Source organism: Aquarana catesbeiana, linkage group LG10, assembly GCF_042186555.1.
Source record: "Aquarana catesbeiana isolate 2022-GZ linkage group LG10, ASM4218655v1, whole genome shotgun sequence".
Taxonomy (NCBI): Eukaryota; Metazoa; Chordata; class Amphibia; order Anura; family Ranidae; genus Aquarana; species Aquarana catesbeiana.
In genome coordinates this window covers 32,947,012-32,970,306 of record NC_133333.1, presented here as the reverse complement: position 1 = coordinate 32,970,306, position 23,295 = coordinate 32,947,012, and the positions used below count along the sequence as shown (strand labels likewise).

Below are 23,295 nucleotides of genomic sequence, written 5' to 3'. Positions count from 1 at the left end.
TCACTCAAAACCATTGAAAACTCATCCAACATCTGCTTTAAAAAAAAAAACAATTAATTTTATTTAAATTTAACACTGTACTTTATTTATTTTTTAGGTCAACATTCTTGCTATCTGAAGGGACTAACAATACCCCTTGTGATAGCGTGGGCCATTACAGGTCCTCTTTATGGAACAATCTGAGATCGATTAGACCCCAGACTTCTGCTCTGGCCTTCCAAGCATCTGATCAAACCAGGATCAGTTTGATCAAATGCTTTCACAAGCCGGTAATGGCTTGTTTACATCAGACTGAAACCAACGTGACAAAATCCTTCTGAAGTCACACAGTGGGAGGAACAACATCAGTTCCTCTCCCTGAGGTTGAGCTTGCCATTGTGCTTCTGTGATAGCATCTCCTGGAAACTGAGCTACACAAGGGTAACCTATGGTATAGAATGTTTCACCAGTATTTCTACCACCAAGAAAGCTTGTGAAAAAACAAATAATCTCATTGGACATACTATACATTAGTAGGTAAAGGTAGGAACTGCTTGTACAGAACCATTGATGATGTTGATACAATGACTTGAACAATGCTGACAAAACCTCTAGAAACACTTTAATGATACTGTGTATCTAAGTGTATAATGTAAACATTTAACAAGCTATAATTTTCAATGGAGGATTAATAAAGGCCAAATGATTATTCAATCAACCATGGGAAATTTAAACTGGATCTGCAGGCTCACCTCTTTCGGTTCTATCTACTATTGCCTGAGGCTTAGTGGAAAACTGTGAGCCTCTGAACTGTCATTAAAGAGGAACTGCAGTCTGCTCACATAATTTGTAATAAAAACATCGTTGCCATTCTGAAGCTTCCCTCCATCCCCCCCTCCCTTCAAGCTTGAAAAAGGAGCGCGGCTGTTCACGTCATCCACAGCCTTCACGCTCGTGAAATGTGTCGCATTCCGGTGACGTCACCCCCTTCCGCCTGGACACTTCCTTGCGCTTCAAGCCTCGTGTTGAGGATAGACTCCACCGCAGCCGGCCGAACACCATTCAACGGCGTACGAGGAACATCACAGGATGCATACAAACAGGAGGAGAATAAAGGGATCAGCTCCGCTGAGGACAGCCCCATGTTTTGGGATATCACTAAATGCCTTCTTTTGACTCCGAAAATGTGAGTTTATTGTGAGAAAACTTTTACTGCACATTAAAATTAGTTAAAAATCTGCACCCAGAGGCGCCTCCTCTCCCTCTTTTTGTTATCATAACCACCAGCCAGTGTTGTGGGGAAGAGGACTCATCAACATGTTGAGGGCATGTGGCCTGGTATTGTTCAGGAGGGCGGCGCTCGCTTGTGGGGTATAGACCCTGAATTGTTTCCTGTGTGAGTCGACTTTCTTCAGGATTTGGTGAGCAGGCTTATGCCCAAATCCCCTTCTTGTCAGTAACTTACAGCACATAGACACTTGGTGTAGACATTATAACTGGAATTACATAGGGACTTGTCACATCTGCTGTACCCATTATTTACCTGCTTCACACGTGGACTACCCTTATCCCATTACCTGCAGGTGTGAGCTGGCCCAAAAATTTGGCTTGACTCTTTTGCCCTTTATAGGAGTAGAGCTCCCTGCAGGCCAGCCTTATTCTAGTCACAACCCCCCCCCTCCCCCATTGAACTGTCTGGGCCCATTCAATTATTCAGTGTCTACTATTCAAGCATATTCAAGTGTTATTGTTCATTGCTGTCTGTTGCTATTCTGTACATACCTAACTATCATGTGTTTAACTCGACCAGTTGTGGGTGCTGTCCCAGGTTTTGGCTGATTGACACCATTTTGCACCCAACTCTCGTCTTGGTCAATACAGAAGTCTGCTAAATTCAGTTTACATTGTGTCTGTGCTTCATTTAAAGGGGTATACATCATGTTGAAACCTAGAGTGTAAGAAGGGCTGGGAAGTTCCCAGGGTCAGGGCAGCACAAGAGGACAAGCAATAGCCATCTGCCCTTACGGGGGTAACACTACATGAAATTAGCTTAGCCTTTCAGAAATGTGATGACTCTCTCAGGAATATGCCATCAACATTATCATAAAATTTGGCACAGAAAATACATACTAAGGAAAAGCCAACAATCTAGCATATGAGATACATACTGGAGGAAAGCCAACAATTACAGAGAGCGATTAGGAAATGTAGGTCAGGAGTGTGAGTTGAGTCAGGCTTTGCTTTGTTACATAGTAGGTGAGGCGAGGTTGAAAAAAGACACAGGTCCATCAAGTCCAACCTATGTGTGTGATTTTATGTAAGGATTGCATTGCATATCCCTGTATGTTGTGGTCGTTCAAGTGCTTATCTAATAGTTTTTTGAAATTATCGATGCCCCCCACTGAAACCACTGCCTGTGGAAGAAAATTCCACATCCTTACCACTCTTATAGGGCGTACACACAGTCGGACTTTGTTCGGACATTCCGACAACAAAATCCTAGGATTTTTTCCGACGGATGTTGGTTCAAACTTGTCTTGCATACACACGGTCACACAAAGTTGTCGGAAAATCTGATCATTCTGAACGCAGTGACGTAAAACACGTACGTCGGCACTATAAACGGGGCAGTGGCCAATAGCTTTCATCTCTTTATTTATTCTGAGCATGCGTGGCACTTTGTCTGTCGGATTTGTGTACACACGATCGGAATTTCCGACAACGGATTTTGTTGTCGGAAAATTTTATATCCTGCTCTCAAACTTTGTGTGTCGGAAAATCCGATGGAAAATGTCCGATGGAGCCCACACACGGTCGGAATTTCCGACAACACTCTCCGATCGGACATTTTCCATCGGAAAATCCGACCGTGTGTACGGGGCATTACAGTAAAGAACCGCTTTTCTTCTTATTTTAGTGAATGGCCGCATGTCTTATAATCTAAGGGAATTTACCCTTACGCGTAAAAGTTCTTTCCTCATAGCTAAGATCCACCAGACCCTTTATTAGTTTTGTTGCCCTTCTCTGGACTCTCTCCAGTTCCAGCACATCCTTCCTGAGTACTGGTGCCCAGAACTGGACAGCATACTCCAGGTGCGGCCGGACCAGAGTCTTGTAGAGCGGGAGAATTATCGTTTTATCTCTGGAGTTAATCCCCCTTTTAATACATGCCAATATTGTGTTTGCTTTGCTTGCAGCAGCTTGGCATTGCATGCCATTGCTGAGCTTGTCATCTACTAGGACCCCCAGGTCCTTTTCCATCCTAGATTCCCCCAGAGGTTCTCCCCCCAGTGTATAGATTGCATTTGTATTTTTGCCACCCAAATGCATTATTTTACATTTTTCCACATTAAACCTTATTTGCCATGTAGTTGCCCACCCCAATAATTTGTTCAGATCTTCTTGCAAGGTTTACACATCCTGCGGATAAATTATTGCCCTGCTTAGCTTAGTATCGTCCTCAGATACAGAGATTGAACTGTTTATCCCATTCTGCAGGTCGTTTATGAGTAAATTAAATAGGATTGGTCCCAGGACAGAACCCTGGGGGACCCCACTTTCCACCCCTGCCAATTCCGATTACTCCCCATTTATCACCACCCTCTGAACTCGCCCCCATAGCCAGTTTTCAATCCATGTACTCACCCTATGGTCCATGCCAATGGACCTTATTTTGTACAGTTAAAGTTTATGGGGAACTGTGTCAAATGCTTTTGCAAAATCCAGATACACAACGTCTACAGGCCTTCCTTTATCTAGATGGCAGCTCACCTCCTCATAGAAGGTTAATAGATTGGTTTGGCAAGAACAATTCTTCATGAAGCCATGCTGATTACTGCTAATGATACCGTTGTCATTACTAAAATCTTTTATATAGTCCCTTATCTCCTCCAAGAGCTTGCATACAATTGATGTTAGGCTAACTGGTCTGTAATTCCCAGGGATGTATCTTGGCCCTTTTTTAAATATTGGTGCTACATTGGCTTTTCTCCAATCAGCTGTAACCATTCCAGTCAGTAGACTGTTCGTAAAAGTTAGGAACAATGGTCTGGCAATTACTTGACTGAGTTCCTTAAGGACCCTCGGGTGCAAGCCAATTGGTCCCGGTGACTTATTAATGTTAATTTTTTCAAGTCTATTTCTAATTCTGTCCTCTGTTAGCCATGAGGGTGCTTCCTGAGGCATGTCAAGAGGATAAACATTGCAGTTTTGTTTACTGAAGCCCCCCGATTCCCTCGTGAAAACTGAGAAGAATAAATTCTATACCTTCGCCGTCTCTCCAACCTTAGTAACCAGATTACCTTCACCATTCTTTATGGGACCAATATGATCTGACCTCTATTTATTACTATTTATGTACTTAAAGAATTTCTTGGGATTTTTTTAACTCTCCTTCCGCTATGTGCCTTTCGTGTTCTATCTTCTATCTATCTATCTATCTATCTATCTATCTATCTATCTATCTATCTATCTATCTATCTATCTATCTATCTATCTATCTATCTATCAATCTATCTATCTATCTATCTATATCACTGTTACTTTATATTGTTCTGGTAATATTATTAATAGATGAATAATGATCGTTCCCAGCTCTTGGTACCCCACCATATTGACACAGAGCACCTCAAGGCTACAAGTGCCAAAGTTGGCTTGTGAATTCTTAAAATTGACCTAATTTAAGTAAATATTCACAAGCTTGTGGTCTATTACTCATTCTACATGCATGTGACATCACATGTAGCCATGTTTGTCACCAGCAGTGAGAGTCACTGCCACTCAAAACCACTGAAAGCGTATCCAACATATGCTTTAAAAAGTTTTTAGATTTTATTTAAATTTATCACTGTACCTTATTTTGATTTTTTTTTAGGTCAACATTCTTGCTATCAGAAGGGACTAGCAACATCTTTTGTGATAGCATGGGCCATTACAGATCCTCTTTATGGAACAATATGGGGTCGATTAGACCCCAGACCTCTCCTCTAGCCTTCAAAGCATCTGATCTAGCCAGGATCAGTTTGATCAGATGCTTTCACAAGCCGGTAATGGCTTGTTTACATCAGACTGAAAGCAAAGTGACAAAATCCTCTTTTCTTCCAGTTTCTGACGTCACACAGTGTCCCAGGAACCAGGTCATGCTGGTCGCATCCTTACTGGGCTTCCTGACAGGATAGGAGAGCTTAGTAAATGTGACGGGGGGCTTCTGCTGCCTGTAAAAGTTATCCAGCAGCTGTATAGCCGTTCAGATTACTTTTACATAAAAGAGAATCGCCGGCTCTAAAAGAAAATACCAGAATCATGACTGAAGCTGTAGTGGTATAACCTCTTCAATCTGCTGCCTTTTGTAAACGGGAAGTGGTTAGAGATAAGACAGAAAAGAAGGCAGTTGCAGGATCGTCTATGTATTTCTTTTTAGCAGCGCTGCTTGTTGCACAAACCTTAAGAGTGGGCAAAACTTTTTACACAAGGGTTTAGCAGAGGAACATGTTTCACATGCAGCAGGTATTATAAATTCCCTGTAGACCGCTTGAGCCAGGACAGGGTTTATACACTCACCGGCCACTTTATTAGGTACGCCTGTTCAACTGCTTGGTAACTCAAACTGCTAATCAGCCAATCACTTGGCAGCAACTCAATGCATTTAGGCATCTAGATGTGGTGAAGATGATTTGCTGAAGTTAAAACCGAGCATCAGAATGGGGAAGAAAGGGGATTTAAGTGACCTTGAACATGGCATGGTTGTTGGCGCCAGACGGGCTGGTCTAAGTATTTCAAAAATTGCTGATCTACTGGGATTTTCATGCACAACCATCTCTCGGGTTTACAGAGAATGGTCCAATGAGTGGCAGTTATGTGGAGGAAAATGCCTTGTTGATGTCAGAGGTCAGAGGAGAATGGGCAGACTGGTTTGAGATGATAGAAAGGCAATGGTAACTCAAATAACTACTCGTTACAACCAAGGTATGCAGAATACTCTGAATGCACAACACATCGAATCTTGAAGTAGATGGGCTACATCTAGACATTTGCAATTCGTTTCGGTCCGAATATAAATTCTGACTAATTTTTGTTTTTTTCGGATGCATCCGAATTTCCAAATGAAATAGTAATGAATTTTATTGAGATTCGTTTAATTCTGTTATAATAGTTTTCTAACGAATTCCAAATTTTTGGACCAATTCGCATTCAGATCTGTCCAAAAATGAACGGCTGATTCGAATTCTGTGTGAAGAATAGCTGGTTGTTAAGGAGTGGGCCAGGAAGCTGGCCACCGTGTCCTTATTAATCAATGACTCTTGAGCTTACAGCAGGTTTCCCCACTGACAGCTGAAATGTAAACAAAAGAATGCCGGCAATGAAATTCAGAAATAATGCAAAAAAAAAGAGTAAAGTCCCCCCCAAAATCCATACCTGGATAGGAAAGGGGGGTCAAAGCACCCTTTCCTCATGCTAATGAAGGCAAGGACCTCTTCCCCTTGACCCTGGTCCGTGGTTGTGGGGGTCTGTGGGCTGGGTGCTTATCAGAATCTGGAAGCCCCCTTTAACAAGGGGGCCCCCAGATCCTGCCCCCCCATGTGAATGAGTAGGGGTACCCCTACCCATTCACCAAAAAAGTGTAAAAAGTGAGTAAAGATACATGACTGTTGGATAACAGATGTTGTACACCTTTATCTAAACCCCCTTAACTTCTACTCCCAATAAATAAGACCACACCAAAATTGGAGTAATAAGGCCGTAGCAGCCTACTTTATTTAAAACAAAATATATTTATAAATTTCCTATAAAATTCTGTCATCAAAACAATAAACAACAAAACATCTGTTACACAAAGAAAACCTTAAACCAAAGAGCGTTGGTCTGCGCGTTCACTTATTAAATCAGTCTGATGGTCATCACCCATGGGGCACTGCAGTACTTATCAAATGTATCAACTAGGCCTCAAGCCGACAAGCTGGCTCAGAGACTGCCAATGCCCGCAGTGCCCCATTATCACTTCCCGGCTAACCTCCGTTAACCGGGAACCAAAACATCCGGATCCATAACAACGTTAGATCCCACACTTACTTTTGCCATCTTCCTTCCCTTGCACAGACCAACGCCCGCCACTGCACCCCACGAGTAAAACCTTACTCTTGGGTGCCCCTCCAAACCCGAATAGCTCGTTGTATCCCATCCTGTAATCCTAAGGCTCACAAATCTATCCCCACATCATTAAGATGGACCCCATCAGGTTTCAAATACCTCCATGTTTCGAATTCCAATTCTAGATGCCTAATTGCCAACCCACCATTGCGTACCATAAATTTGCTCACCTCTCTATTTATCTTTTTCCTGGCCCTGTTCACACCCTCCACCGACCTGGCCATTCTCCAAGAAGTCCGGGCCACCATGTCTGACCATATAATAATAGTCTTGGGGAATACTTCCATCAAGCGCCACAAATCATATTTGATGTCGCGAGTGATGTCTATTATGGATCTGAGACCTAGGTCATTGCCGCCAACGTGTAAAACTAATACGTCAGGCGGTCCCTCCCTTTGGGCATAACGCTGCACCTCTGGGAACAATCTACCCCACAACATACCCGGTATCCCCAACCACTTGATATAAACCTCCCGTTTATCAAAGCCTAGCTGTCTTCCCTCCCAACGAGCATCCCCCTTCTTGCCCCCCAACACACATAAGAATGGCCCATAATCCAGACCATTCCTGGCGCCGAACCTGCATTTAGAAGAAGACAAGAAAAACTCTACTCAAACACTATGCTGAAAAACCTTCATAACTGAAATACATGAAACATCCCCACTTACTCCCTACAAATCTACCACCAAATGAGGCCGTACATAAGACTGGAACCTATTCGATTCCCACCGTCCAATCCGTTTTACCGCCTCCACATCTAGCCCATTTCTGGCTGCCTCTGTAGCCGCTCCTATTCGAAAAGAGTGGGATGAAAATTCCTTCTCCCCTAGTCCCACACCCTGCAGACATTTCCTAAAAACTGCCCCAAACTGAAACCTAGATAACAGGCTCCCATCTAAATGCACCAAAAAGGGGCCCTGAAAATCCGGACGGACTGTCAAGAATTCCCGGACCGTACCAACCGGGCACAGGAGAGATCCTTGAATCGGGTAAACCCTCACTAGCCTGCCTCTACCTACTTGATCCGTTTTTGACCTCCTGATAAACAACGTTAAACCTTCACGCTCCAACTTAACCTCATGGCAGCCCAATCCCCCTTGAACTGTTTTTGAAGGACTAACCAGTTCACCTATCCTGAGTGCTCAAAAAAACGCCAACACAAAAGCCACCTTAAACAAGATGACTTCATACGCAGAAGAGCATACCTCCCCCAACTTGGTTACAATACTCCCCAAAATCTCAAAAGTCACCGGTCTTCTGGAATCACGCTTGACTCCCAACTTCCTATACCCCTTTAGCGCTTGACGCACCCAAAAATCTTTTGTGACATCAGGCTGACCCTGTAACTTAAAAAGGAAAGCCAACCCCGCTAAATTTGTATTCAAATCCGACACTGACGCCCTCTTCCATTTTCCTTGCCATGTAATATAGCAACAGCAAATGTAGAGACCGCCCTGTCGGCTCCTCACCGACCCCTTGTACAAAAACCATCCACTCCCTCCATACCTTAGTGTATGCTGCCCATGTGGCCCCACTTACCGACTGCCGTATCCATCCAGCGATGATGCCAAAGGTATCCCCCACAGCCACTCGGGACAAGGTACACCCTGTTGCTCCGCCTCCGGCGCCAACTCTCGGAACCTGTCCCACTGGAAGCGAGATAACGCATCAGCTACAACGTTTTCGACTCCCGGTAAGTGAACAGCATGAATGTACACATTCAATTGCAAACATCTTAACACCAAATGCTGCAGCAACCTGATCACTGGCGGAGATGATGCTGTAACCCTATTTATCACATGCACCACCCCTAAATTGTCCCCATGGAAACACACCCTGAACAATGCGCCCCATAGTTCCACTGCTAGCACTACAGGAAACAATTCCAGCAAAACCAAGTTTTTTGTGAAGCCCTCAGCTATCCAAGACTGAGGCCAAGGACCTGCACTCCATCGCCCTTGAAAAAACGCCCCAAAACCTGTGGACCCTGCCGCATCGGTGAAAAGCTCAAGTCAAAATTACTGACTGGTCCAGATATCCACATCGCCCTTCCATTAAAGGACTCCAAAAAGGTATGCCATACCCGTAAATCATCCCTGTGCGTTCTAACCAATCGCACAAAATGCCTTGGTGATTTGATACTACTCGCGCTAGCCGCCAGCCGGCGGCTGAACACTCTACCCATCGGTAATATGCGGCATGCAAAATTCAGCTTGCCTAACACCGATTGTAACGTTCTCAGTTGCACCTTCCTCGATCCAATTAACCCTGCGATTTCTTTTTTTAAGTCTTCCAATTTGTCTTCTGGCAACCTACATTCCATTGCCTCTGAATCCAGTACAATGCCTAGGAACGTGATGACCGTGCAAGGTCCCTCCGTCTTTTCATCAGCCAATAGAATGCCGAATCTGTCTGCAATATATTGCATTGAAGCCAGTAACACCGCGCAGATTCTAGAAGAAGCCAGGCCAATGCATAAGAAATCATTCAGGTAGTGAATTATCGAATTCACTCCCGAGACACATCCCTTACTACCCTTTCCAAGAAAGAGCTGAATTGCTCAAATATCGCACACGATACCGAGCAACCCATCGGTAGGCATTTGTCCACATAGAACTCAACCTTCCAATGGCACCCCAGTAACCGAAAACTTTCCGGGTGTACTGGCAGCAGCCGAAAAGTTGATTCCACGTCCGCCTTGGCCATCAAAGCTTCCTTTCCATAGCGGCGCACCCACCCCATCAAATGGCGGCATCAAATGAAGTATAAGTCACCGAGCACGCCTCTTGATCGATGGCATCATTCACCGATCCCCCTTTTGGTAAGCACAAGTGGTGAATGGGCCTGAATTTGTTGTGCTCTTTCTTGGGCACAACACCTAACGGCGATACCACCAAATCGACTAACGGTACCGCCTGGAAAGGACCCCCCATTCTCCCCATTGCAACCTCCTTCGCCAGTTTCACTGAAACCACTTCTGGATGTTGCAATGAGGACCGTAAATTTTTGGGCACAAAAATAGCCGCGCTGCTTGTTTGTCAGGATACTTACCGAGGAACGGGCGCATCCTTCCCACCTTCACCGGAGTCCTCCCTTTTGTTCCCAACCTCTCCAATTCTACCTTTTCCTTGCTTAAAGCATCTAGATGCTGGATGCGTTCCCCCGCATCCTGAGCACTCGTGCTTATACTTACATGACGCACCAAACTTACAGGCTCCGGTGTTATACTGCCAACAAAACCCCTTTTTGTTTCCAGCCGAATGTCCCTGGGCCGAAGGTCCACCGGCTCCTCCCTGAAAAAACTGGTTAGGAGCCCTCGCCGTCGTCATCAAACGCATCCACAAGCTTATGTCTTTGTGGTCCCAACGCAGCTCCTGACGTATCGCTTTCCGCTGTCTGAACTGTTCGTCGTACCTCAGCCAAGCCGTGCCGCCATACACTCTATATGCCTCCCCTATCGCATCTTGATAGCAGAACAACGCTGAACAGTGTTCCGGGTGTTTCTCCCCTATAACACTTGCTATAATTGCAAACACCTGTAACCAGTTGGAAAATGTCCTAGGGATCAACCGATACCTCCTCTTTTCTTCATCCTCCTTCTTGGAACCATCTGGTTTAACTCTATCAAGGTTAAACTTCTCTAAAGGCAGCAGTGAAAAAATTTCCACATACTCACCTTTCCACAATTTCTCACGCACTTCTTGTTTCAGGTGAGCTCCTAAAGGCCCTTCGTAGCACACATACACTTCACAACGAGCTGCGTCAGCCAGCCTGGTTATGTCCTGCCTCTCTGTTGCCTCCCCTGACACCGCAGATTTTTCCTTCCCCTGCGCAACACCACTTACCGTGGCCTCCTGAATGGGTACCGTGACCGCAGCCATCTCTGCAGGCGTACCCGCCCCCGCTGAATTACTGTTCACCCCGGTGCCCCCTGCCGGCGGGACCCACGCAGCCAACGGGCCCACCGCAGGACGCTCCGCTGCCTCAAACCTCTGCACTAGCTCCTTGATGCCCTCTAAAAAACCCATCAAACCTGAGCCCCCCACAGCTGGGACAACCCCCCCCTGCACTGGCCTCAGGCATCCTTACTTCACTCCTTACCCTGCTACCCGTGTCAGACCCCAAGTGCTGAGACTTACCGGGCTGCACAGGTGTCGCCCCATCAGCCGACCTTCTGCTCTCCTCCGCATCTGTGCTCCTGGAAAGGGGGGCCGCCTCCTCTTCCGATCCGGACGTCCCATCCAGCTCTCTTGGACCCATCTCTTCTTCCTCCGCCGATGGAGGCCCACCCGGCCTGGTGACCGTGGCTGCCGCAGCATTCTCCATCCTCCCACGCCTCCTCGCAGCGTAACCGCCCGCCGACTTGTGGACAGCCTTACCCGGACCGGTGTGGGATACCACAGTCCTGCAGGCCTCCGCTCTTCCCATTGTCCACCCAGGTCTGCCTCTTTCTTCCCTCCGCTTGTCCCCTGCCGTGGAATTAGCCAGCCCAGGGACCAGTACATTTTCTCCTGCAACAGTAATGTTGGAGCCCTCCGCCGTCATCCTGGGGGCGGGGCTCACGCTCCCCGCACGTCCTCGTCTGCTAGGGCTACCACTCGCTCCTGCCTGCGCCCTGTTCAGTCCCGCCGGGGCTGTGTAAGCGCCACCGCCTGCTCCTCCTGCCAGTCTCTTGGCCGGTGGGCCCCCCGGGAGTTCAGCTCCACGATTGCTCTCCTGTCTCTGTGCTGCCATTGCGCGGTCCGGTGAGAATCGCTCAGGCGGCCGTGACCTGCGCGCTCTGACGCCGCTCCTCTCTCCTATACTCGGCCGCTGTACCGCTCTGCCAATTGCCGACCCAATAGCCTCCTGCAACCATGCTGTACCCCTCACCGCCGCTTCCTCACGTAGTTGAGCCATGAGACGCTCCACTTCGGCCATGTTGCTTGGAACTTTCCGCCACTTTTTTGATAACCCCTCCCCGCGAGTTAACTTATTTATATAACCCCTCCCCTACTGTCCCTCCCCCTCGGCTCCATTTTAACTCTCTTCCCCACACTGCTACCACCGTCATGCACGCCCTGCACCTATCGCATTGCATGCTGCTGCTCCGGGCTTTTCTATACTCATTCACATATGGTGAGGCAGGATCTGGAGGCCCCCTTGTTACAGGGGGCTTCCAGATTCTGATAAGCCCCTCACCCACAGACCCCCGTAACCACCAGCCAGGGTTGTGGGGAAGAGGAACCATCAACATGTTGAAGGCATGTGGCCTGGTATTGTTCAGGAGGGGGGTGGTCACTTGTGGGGTACAGACCCTGAATCGTTTCCGGTGTGAGTCGACTTCCTTCAGGATTTGGTGAGCAGGCTTATGCCCAAATTCCCTTCTTGTCAGTAACATACAGCACATAAACACTGCACGCAGACATCATAACCCGAATTACAGAGCAGGTGTGAGCTGACACCAATACTGCTTGACCCGTTTGCCCTTCATAGGAGTAGAGTTCCCTGCAGGCCAGCCTTATTCTAGTCACAAACCCCCCTCCCCCCTCTACCATTGAGCTGTCTGGGCCCATTCAATTATTCAGTGTCTACTATTCTTGCATATGCAAGTGTTATTGTCCATTACTGTCTGTTGCTATTCCGTACATACCTAACTACCGTGTGTCCACCTCGACCTGTCTTGGGTGCTGTCCCAAGGTTTGGCTGACTGACACCTTTTTGCACCCACCTCTCGTCTTTGTCAATACAGAAGTCTGCTGAATACAGTTTACATTGTGTCTGTGCTTAATTTAAAGGGATATACACCATGTCAGAGCCTAGAGTGTAAGCAGGGCTTTTTTTCTCAGAGAAAAGGTGCAGGAACTCAACCATGTCCGCCACACACACATACCTGCCAAATGGCATCAAATAGTAGCTCTTCCCTCTGCATAAAACCCCTCCCTCCACTGCCCTCATCTTCTCCCCACTCCTTAAAAGCTCCACCATCTGTCATATGTCTTACCTTTGTTGCAATATTAAGCTGAAGTACCTATCCGCATGTAGTACCTCCCAGCATACTATACTATACAACAGTCACTTGCAAGGGAGATCATGCTGTAGGAGCATCAACAACTGGTTGGAAAAAATGGAGACCACAGAGGGTGCAGCCTACCACACACCCTCTCCTGCCCATGACTGCACTGAACCTTGGGCACCTGTTCTGTATCGCCCTTGTCCCTGTCCGGCACTCAGTGGGATCTGCGCAGGAGATCTGACCTGTGGGAGCTACTGGGAGATAAGCTATCACTTGTAAATGCAGAAGCTGGACTTCAGTGTTACCAAGTGATAGTGATGAGCAGGGAGCAGATGACCTGAGCCAGAGGTGGTGGAACTGAGTTCCCCCTAGTTCCTGCTGAAAAAAAACCCTGAGTGTAAGAAGGGCTGGGCAGGGCAGGACTTAGGGTGGTGGGGGCCCCTGGGCTTGAGTCACTTTCGGGCCCTACCTTCTATACATTACTTTAAATCTTTAGTTTTCTTTTAAGCGCATAAATAAACCTGAAAAGCCTTTGTGCTACTAAGGTGTGTTCAAATAGTATATGGTATAAAATAATAAATGAAAGCAACTATCATAAATTTGCGAAAAATCAAAGTGCGTAGGTGCAATTAAAGTGTATCAAAATAAATATATTAAACGCCGTTTGCAGAAGGATCTAACAGTGTTCACATCACACTCATAGAAGCAAAAATAATCAAATAATGATCCCACGCTACAGCAATACAAAGTGCAAGCAGTGCCTAATAAATACAATAAAGTGTATAATTAATAAATTAGGTAACAAATCAATCCAGGGGCATTAATGAATACATTAAATTATAAAAGTCAGTATGGTGATAATCTTCTAATCAGATGTTTTTCAAATTAATGTCCAAAATGCTCCTTTGAAATAGGATTGGACAAATCACCACATCTTGCATGTGGGAGGTATAAAATCCCATCAATAAGCTCACAGAACCCTCACCTGAATGTCTTTAATCAATAGCATAGGGTTGTGTAGAAAGAGTAGAAATGTAGAAATGGGAGAAAAAGAGTACCCCAATAGTGTAGTATGTTAAAAATAAAGTGCTTTTATTAAATCGATAAGCTGGACTCTTACATTGGAATAAACAAAGATAAGCTATAAAACCAAATCTCGTGGCATTTGAACACCGTTCTCACGTCACTTCCGGTATCTAGTCAGCCTCCAGCCACTCCCTACGCATTACGTCATCACGTGACTTCATCAGGGGATCCTGTCGGCTTTTCTCGGCTCCTCTCGCAGTCCCACCCAGTCCCGCCCTATGATGGACATAACACAGGTCCAATGGCGCTCACAGTCATGCCCAATCCCTGTGTTATGTTCATCATAGGGCGGGACTAGGCGTGACTGTGAGCAGAACTAGCCGAGTATAGCCAAAGTACACTCAGCTGGGGCTCGCGGGGCCCCCTATTGGGCGGGGCCCATGGGCCCTATGGTAAGTCCGGCCCTGGGGCTGGGAAGTACTCAGGGTCAGGGCAGCACAAGAGGACAAGCAATATCCAGCGGCCCTTATGGGGGGGGGTAACACTACATAAAATTTGCTTAGTCTTTCAGGAATGTGATAACTCTCTCAGGAATATGCCATCAACATTATCGTAAAATTTGACACAGAAAATACATACTAAGGGAAAGCCAACAATCTACATATGAAATACATATTGGAGGAAAGCCAACAATTACAGAGAGCAATTAGGAAATGTAGGTCAGGAGTGTGAGTTGAGTCAGGCTTTGCTTTGTTGTTACTGTATATTGTTCTGGTTAATATTATTAATAGATCATTAGTGATCATTCCCATCTCTTGGTACCCCACCATATTGACACAGAGCAGCCCAAGGCTACAAGTGTCAACTCAGTTGGCTTGTGAATTCTTAAAATTTACCTAATTTAAGTGTAGTGATGTGGACTACAGTCATAATATTGTGCAATTCTCCATCATTCTTCACCTATAGACCTATTCCAGGTGCGGGGTGCCAGTGACTGTCATCATATTTGTGAGCCCAACCAAAAGGATTGTGGGACTAGTAGTCTTTCATGCTGGCGATTCTATTGTGTGACATTACATCTGGACTACACATTCCAGGGATCCTTGGTACAATCTGAGGAGACTCCTGGGAGGTACTATGAAAGAGTCAGGAAACCCGCCCCGCGCTCTCTTCTTCCTGGGCCATGCCGAGTGCACATCTCACTGTGGCAGGGAGAGAGGCTGCGGCCTACCATGCAGTGATCGAGTGATCCCAACCCGGCTCCGGAGGGCCTAACCCTGCCTACTGTTCGTCAGACATCTACGCGGCACCCACCTAGCAGATCTACACTACAATCTCCTGCACCCAGCTTCTGTGGGTCATTGCTGGTCACTTCGCTGAAGGACATCTCTTCCCGGGTTCCTGTCTGCAAGGCGTTAGCCAGTCTGGTCGTTAGTGAGAGGGCAATTGCCCATCTTTTGCAATCTTTCACTGTTGCTTTATCTGAACACTGTGTACAGACACCTTTACCTTGGGAACACTTTACTGCAATTCTGTTTGGAACACTGTACATAGACACACCTTTACCTAAAAAAACACTTACATAGTTACATAGTTAGTCAGGTTGAAAGAAGACACAAGTCTATCCAGTTCAACCATAAAAAATAAATAAATAAATAAAAATAAAAAATATCATACAATCCCATATACCCAATCCTATACCCATAGTTGATCCAGAGGAAGGCGACCCCCCCCCCCCAGAAAAGCAGGATCCAATTTGCTACAGCAGGGGAAAAATTTCTTCCTGATCCCAGAGAGGTAATCAGATTTTCCCTGGATCAACTTTACCTATAAATGTTAGTACCCAGTTATATTATGTACATTTAGGAAAGAATCCAGGCCTTTCTTAAAGCAATCTACTGAGCTGGCCAGAACCACCTCTGGAGGGAGTCTATTCCACATTTTCACAGCTCTTACTGTGAAGAAACCTTTCTGTATTTGGAGATGAAATCTCTTTTCCTCTAGACGTAAAGAGTGCCCCCTTGTCCTCAGTGTTGACCGCAAAGTGAATAACTCAACACCAAGTTCACTATATGGACCCTTTATATATTTATACATGGTGATCATATTCCCCCTTAATCTCCTCTTCTCAAGAGTGAATAAATTCAGTTCCTCATAGCTGAGCTCTTCCATTCCTCTTATCAGTTTGGTTGCCCTTCTCTGCACTTTCTTCAGTTCCCCGTCATCCTTTTTGATAACTGGTGCCCAAAACTGAACTGCATATTCCAGATGAGGTCTTATTAATGATTTGTACAGGGGGGCAAAATGATATCCCTCTCCCTGGAGCCCATACCTCTCTTAATACAAGAAAGGATTTTGCTTGCTTTGGAAACTGCAGCTTGGCATTGCATGTTATTATTGAGCTTATGATCTACCAAAACCCCCAGACCCTTCTCCACTATAAATTCCCCCAGTTGTACTCCCCCTAGTATGTATGATGCATGCATATTCTTAGCCCCCAAGTGCATAACTTTACATTTATCAACATTAAACCTCATCTGCCACATAGTCGCCCAATTAGACAGTGCTTTGAGGTCGGCTTGTAAATTGGAGACATCCTGTAAGGACGTTATTCCACTGCATAGCTTAGTGTCATCTGCAAAGACAGAAATGTTACACTTCAAGTAGTATTACTAGTCCGTTTAAGCCTTTCGACTTACTATCACATCACTATGCCTTATTGGATACAATCCAATGAGCTCCAACTGCCGGTGAAGACTATCAGGCCTGCATCTTGGACATTGCTGTCATTACCATTTAAAGGGCCCTATTCCATCCCTATTCTTTCTGATCTCTCATTAGGATATAAAGGTTAATTAGGCTGGCCTGGGTTTCCCATTTAGTGTGTGACTGCCTGTCCTAGATAGCTAACCCTTTACTGTCCTTACAGGTTATGCTCCAGGTGGTACTTTATTGTACATATACGTAAATCATGCTTTTGTGTTGTTGAACTGTTTCTAAGCTGTCTTGTTGGGAAATTATTCTCCCGAGTCTGGGCTGTTATCCAGAACTCGGCAGACCAATTGCCCTCCTTTGTGTATCAATACCACATTACTTACTTCAGTAAAAGCTTAGATAATATAAACATATTTGACTTGTGTGACGTGTCATTTATAGGTGTTGTAAAAGATGTCTGAACCCAGAGTGTCAAGTGGGTTGGAATGTTCACAGGGTCATGGCGATGCAGAAGAACAGGTAAATCCAAGCAGCTCTCAAGGAGGCCATGATACATAAGTAAATATTCACAAGCTTGTGGTCTACTTCCCATTCTACATGCATGTGACATCACAGTTAGCCATGCTTGTCACCAGCAGTGAGAGTCACTGCCACTCAAAACCACTGAAAACATCCAACATCTGCTTTAAAAAATGTTTAGATTTTATTTAAATTTAACACTGTACCTTATTTTTATTTTATTTTTTTTAGGTCAACATTCTTGCTATCAGAAGGGACTAACAAAATCTTTTTTGATAGCATGGGCCATTACAGGTCCTCTTTATGAATCTATATGGGGTTGTTTAGACCCCAGACCTCTCCTCTATCCTTCAAAACATCGGATCAAACCAGGATCAGTTTGATCAGATGGTTTCACAAGCCGGTAATGGCTTGTTTACATCAGACTGAAACCGAAGTGGTGAAATCTTCGTGGTTTCTGGTTTCTGACGTCACACATTGGGATAAACAACATCAGTTCCTCTGCCTGTGTCAAAGGAACCAGATGCCGCTGGTCGCATACTTACTGGGCTTTCAAATAGGGTGGGAGAGCCCAATAAAGGCGGCAGCAGGGAGGTGCCTTCTGCCACCTGTAAAAGTAATCCAGCAGCTGTATGGCCATTGGTCTGAGTATTTCAAAAACTGCTGATCTACTGAGATTTTCACACACAGCCATCTCTCGGGTTTACAGAGAATGGTCCGAAAAAGAGAAAATATCCAGTAAGCGGCAGTTGGGTGGAGGAAAATACACTATGCAGAATACCATCTCTGAACGCACAAGACATCAAACCTTGAAGCAGATGGGCTATAGCTAGACATGTGCAATTAGTTTCGGTTCGAATATAAATTCGGACAAATTTTAGTTAATTCTGAATATGAAATAGTAATATATTTTATTGAAATTTGTTTCATTTTATTTGTATATTCGTTTACAACCGAATTCCACATTTTTGGATTGATTTGAATTCAGATTGGTCGAAAAATGATCGAATAATTCAAATTCTGTGTGAAAATAGCTGTTTTTTAAGGAGCAGGTTGGGAAGCCGGCCACTGCGTCCTTAACAACCGATTACTTATCAGCTGTCAGCATGCTTCCTGACTGACAGCTGAAATGGCGGCAATGAAATTCAGAAACAAACAGCATGGAGCCCCCCCCCCCAATCCATACCAGGCCCTTCAGGTCTGGTATTGATTTTAAGGGGAACCCCATACCAAAATGAAAAAACAAACGGTGTGGGGTCCCCCCCAAAACCCATACCAGACCCTTTACCGAGCATGCATCCCGGCAGGACAGGAATGGTGGGGGGCGAGTGAGTACTCCCCTCCTGAACCATACCAGGCCACATGCCCTCAACATGCGGAGGAGTGCTTTGGGAAAGGTAGGGGGCTCTACCTTTCCACCCCAAAGCACCTTCTTCTCATGTTGATGGGGACAAGGGCCTCTTCCCCACAATCCTGGCCGTTGGTTGTTGGGTCTTTGGGCGTGGTGCTAATCATAATCTGGAAGCCCTCTTTAACCACTTCCGGACCAGCCACCGCAGTTATACTGCGGCAGGTTGGCTCCCCTGCGCGAGCCGTCGTAGCTGTACGTCGACTCTTTAAGACGTCTCCGGTGGCGCATGCTCGAAGCATGTCCCCAGAGGTGATGCGAGTGCCCGGTGAGCACGATGACCGATGGGCACCTGCGATTGCTTATTACAGAACGAGAATGGGGAAGTGTGTGTGTAAACACACAGATCCAGGTTCTCTCAGGGGAGAGGAGACAGATTGTGTGTTCATACTAAGTACGAACACCGATCTCTCTCTTCCCCTAGTCAGTCCCATCCCCCCTACAGTTAGAACACACCTAGGGAACACACTTAACCCCTTGATCGCTCCCTAGTGTTAACCCCTTCCCTGCCAGTGTCATTTATACAGTAATCAGTGCATTTTATAGGTCCCAAAAATGTGTCAAAAGTGTCCGATTTGTCTGCTGCAATATGCTACATTACTAGTAAAAAAAAAATAATAATAAAAATGCCATAAATCTATCCCCTATGTTCTAGACGCTATAACTTTTGCGCAAACCAATCAATATACACTTATTGCATTTTTTTTTACCAAAAATATGTAGAAGAATACATATCGGCCTAAACTGAGGAAACATTTTTTTTTTATTTAGCAAAAAGTAAAAGATATTGTGTTTTTTTTCAGAATTGTCACTCTTCTTTTGTTTATAGTGCAAAAAATAAAAACCGCAGTGGTGATCAAATACCATCAAAAGAAAGCTCTATTTGTGGGAAAAAAAGGACTTCAATTTTGTTTGGGTACATCGTTGCACGACCGCACAATTGTCAGTTAAAGCGACGCAGTGCTGTATCGCAAAAAATAGCCTGGTCATTGAGCAGCCAAATCTTCCGGGGCTGAAGTGTTTAACAAGGGGGTCACCAGATCCCGTCCCCCCATGTGAATGAGTATGAGGTACATAGTAACCCTATCCATTCCCAAAAAAAGTGTAAAAAGTAAGTAAAGATACAATACTCATTCACATGCGCAGGGGGGGCAGGATCTGGGGGTTCCCTTTTTACAAGGGGTTTCCAGATACCAATAAGTCCCCCACCCACAGACCCCCACAACCACTGGCCAGGGTTGTAGGGAAGAGGCCCCATCAACATGTTGAAGGCATGTGGCCTGGTATGGATTAGGAGAGGGGGCGCTCGTTCTTTCCCACCCCCCTTTCCTGGCCTGCCGAGTCTGGTATGGAGTTTGGGGGGACCAGACGCCCTTTTTTGAAAAAAATTTTGGCATTTTTTTAAAATGCCCGGCTCGCTTCTTAACAATCAGCTATTCTTCACACAGAATTCTAATTGATTGATCATTTTTTGACCAATCCGAATTTGAATTGTTCTGAAAATTTGGAATTCGCTAGAAAACAAGAAAAAATCAGAAATGAATCAATAAAACAAAATTAGTAACATAAAATGAATTGGAAAAACGTTGCCTGGTCTGACGAGTCTCAATTTCAGATGCGACATTCAGATGGTAGGGTCAGAATTTGGCGTAAACAACATGAAAGCATGGATCCAGCCTGCCTTGTATCAATAGTTCAGGCTGGTGGTGGTGTAATGGTGTGGGGGATATTTTCTTAGCACAATTTGGGTCCCTTAGTATCAAATGACTATCATGTAAATGCCACAGCCTACCTGAGTATTGTTGGTGACCATGTCCATCCCTTCATGACTGCAGTGTACCCATCTTCTGATGGCTCCTTCCAGCAGGATAATGCACCATGTCACAAAGCTCCAATCATCTCACCACTGGTCTCTTGAACATGACAATGAGGTCACTGTACTCCAATGGCCTCCACAGTCACCAGTTCTCAATCCAATAGAGCACCTTTGGGATATGGTGGAACATGAGATTCGCATTATGGAGCCGACAAATCTTCAGCAACTGCGTGATGCCATCATGTCAACAGTGGCGGCCCGCAATGCAGGAGGCACGGGCACCGTCCCCCCCGTCCGTGCGTCTGGCCCCCTAATCTGAGGCGCTAATTGGCTTCAATAAAAGGGTGGGCTCGGGGCGCAGAGCACTGCGATAGTGTAGAGGATCTAGCGGGGGTGCGAGTAAGGGGGCCAGCCAGGTCTGTTTACCTTGTTGAATCTATGCCAGGAAAAATTAAGGCAGTTCTGAAGGCAACCTGGTACTAGCAATGTTTACCTAATAAAGTGGCCGGTGAGTGTATAAATCCTGCTTAGCAGAAACTACACAGCTGTTAATGAGTCTGTCAAAAACTACTTTTTAGCTTTAATCCCATTTGTTATAAGGTATGGTTTTTGGCATGCGATACCCTTTTTATGTGAATATTTTTCTTGCACATGTAGCGCACCCCATGTAGGAGTTGCAGGTGAAAAGGGTCAGAAAACAGTCCAGCACTGTTATTTTCATATTTTATTGAGGGGATAAACTTTGGATGGGGAGAAGGGGTATTATGGAATGCTCACTTGACTTCAGACAACTTCAGGGACAACTTTCCTATATACAGTCTATATACACTCTTACTCTTCCTCCAGCAGTAGCTTGCTTGCAAAACTTCAGTTGACACACTGATGGTTATTCTGACAAAAAGCACAGCCAGATTTTTAAGCAATAGCCCTTTACAGGCAGGAACCCGAGGCCCCCTTTAAGTGTGTAGAAAAAAGTGAGTATCCAGCTTTACAACCCTGTGGCTACTGATCCCAGCACCACCTCTTCATGTACTGTCAGCCTGCCTGGCTGCAGCTGCCCATTTCACTAGCCCTCCTGGCTAATTCTCCTCAGTCCTCTCAGACTGACACCACAGTCCTCCCAAACTGCTCACTCACCAGCCCATCCAGCTGACTCTCCTGGATAACTCCTGGATGTGCTGACCTGCTCCTGCTGTCCTCTTCTTGCTCCTGTGCTTTCAGGATGGATATCCTCCATGTTTTGTGGTGGGCCCCTCCAGCACCCGAGCCCCAGGCCCGAGGTCACCCCCCCCCCCAGAATAGATGGCACCCTCAAGGGTCTGCAACAGCCTCCTAAACACTCCTTCTCATCTTCCACCCGACTGCTCCTGCTGGAATGACCCATTAGTATTTATGAGGTACCTGCCCTCTTCCAGCCCATTTTCCTGGGGATTGGCTGGGGCCCTCGTCAATACTCCAAGCAGCTCCTCCTAAACGCCACCCTCTACTTCTGGAAGCTTCTGCAAAGTTCCAGAGAGCAGGGGGGGTTACCAGAGGTGCTGCTTCTGGAGTCATCCAACCCCCCTGAGTCACTAAGCCCCGACCCAAATCCAACCCAGGCCTGGCTCTCAGCGAGGACAAATTTTCCTATACTAACAATTAACCTATTCTAGCACACTAGAAGGTGCTACACATGTTTTTTCTGTTTTTTTTTCAATAAATATTTACAACTCATTAAGCTTTGTCTCTAAATGCTCAGTCTAAACCAGAACTTAAAGAATTCTTATCTCTTTGAGAAACACTACTATATTTTAAAGTCTGTTTCATCCATGTCCAAAATGGCAGTGGGTGCTGCAGAACTGTCGTAAAGGTCAGAACAGGTCAGAACATAATTTTTTCTGGCATCCATGATTGAACCCCAGTCATTGTTCTGACACAAGTAAGATGATAGCATTAATAATTTGGAACCAGTGTATGATTTACCCCCACTGGTCCTTGTACTAAATATTGTACCCCATCATTTCATTACTTATGTAATTCACAGTATGGGGCATACCTGTGAAGTCCACCTGTCCCTCAGTGGGTCTGGAGTGGCAAACCTGGGCATCCATTACCTGGTGGCCTTTTGGCAACACGCGACAGCAAAGTTCTCTTTGGATTTTATATTATGCGGCTCTGTATGTGATTCCTTCGTTTGCGCTGGTGTTAATATACATCATTAATAATTTATATCAGATGTATGATTATATAGATATATTGTCTAATACTGTTCTTTTCATTTTAGATATACCAATGTTTGATAGTCAATTGTTTCCCCTGAAGAAGAAAAGCTATAACATGTCATTTTCGAAACGCGTTGGTTCATTTCTGTTCTCTTCATTTATGGGCTGAGAGAAAAAAAATTACATATGGCTATCCATTTTTACTGTTATACCACATGAAGTGTTTTAACATTGTATTCTTTATTGATCTTAACATGTACCAATAAAGTTTATTGAATTTTGTTAAACATATATTTAATTGTTCTTGCCCTAAAAAATCCCACTTTTTTTGGTTCTTGGTTTCTGCTAAAGGTCAGAACTGTTACAGTAGATACTGAGAGCTTTTTTTATAAAATAAGTTATATCAGCTATTGTTTGCGCGTTAAGGGTTACCTTGTGGCATTAGGCAACCCAAGTGCCAATCACTCGGCTCTAAAAAAAAAAATTTTTT

General features: G+C 45.3%; 1 long non-coding RNA gene across 1 annotated transcript; it reads left to right on the top strand.

The window, feature by feature from the left end:
* The first annotated feature begins 758 nt into the window (after nt 1-758).
* Nucleotides 759-22,997, top strand: LOC141110012 (uncharacterized). The gene is made up of 3 exons (XR_012236208.1): nt 759-1,165; nt 17,303-17,380; nt 22,868-22,997. It is a non-coding gene; the product is annotated as an uncharacterized lncRNA (long non-coding RNA).
* The last annotated feature ends 298 nt before the right edge of the window (nt 22,998-23,295 follow it).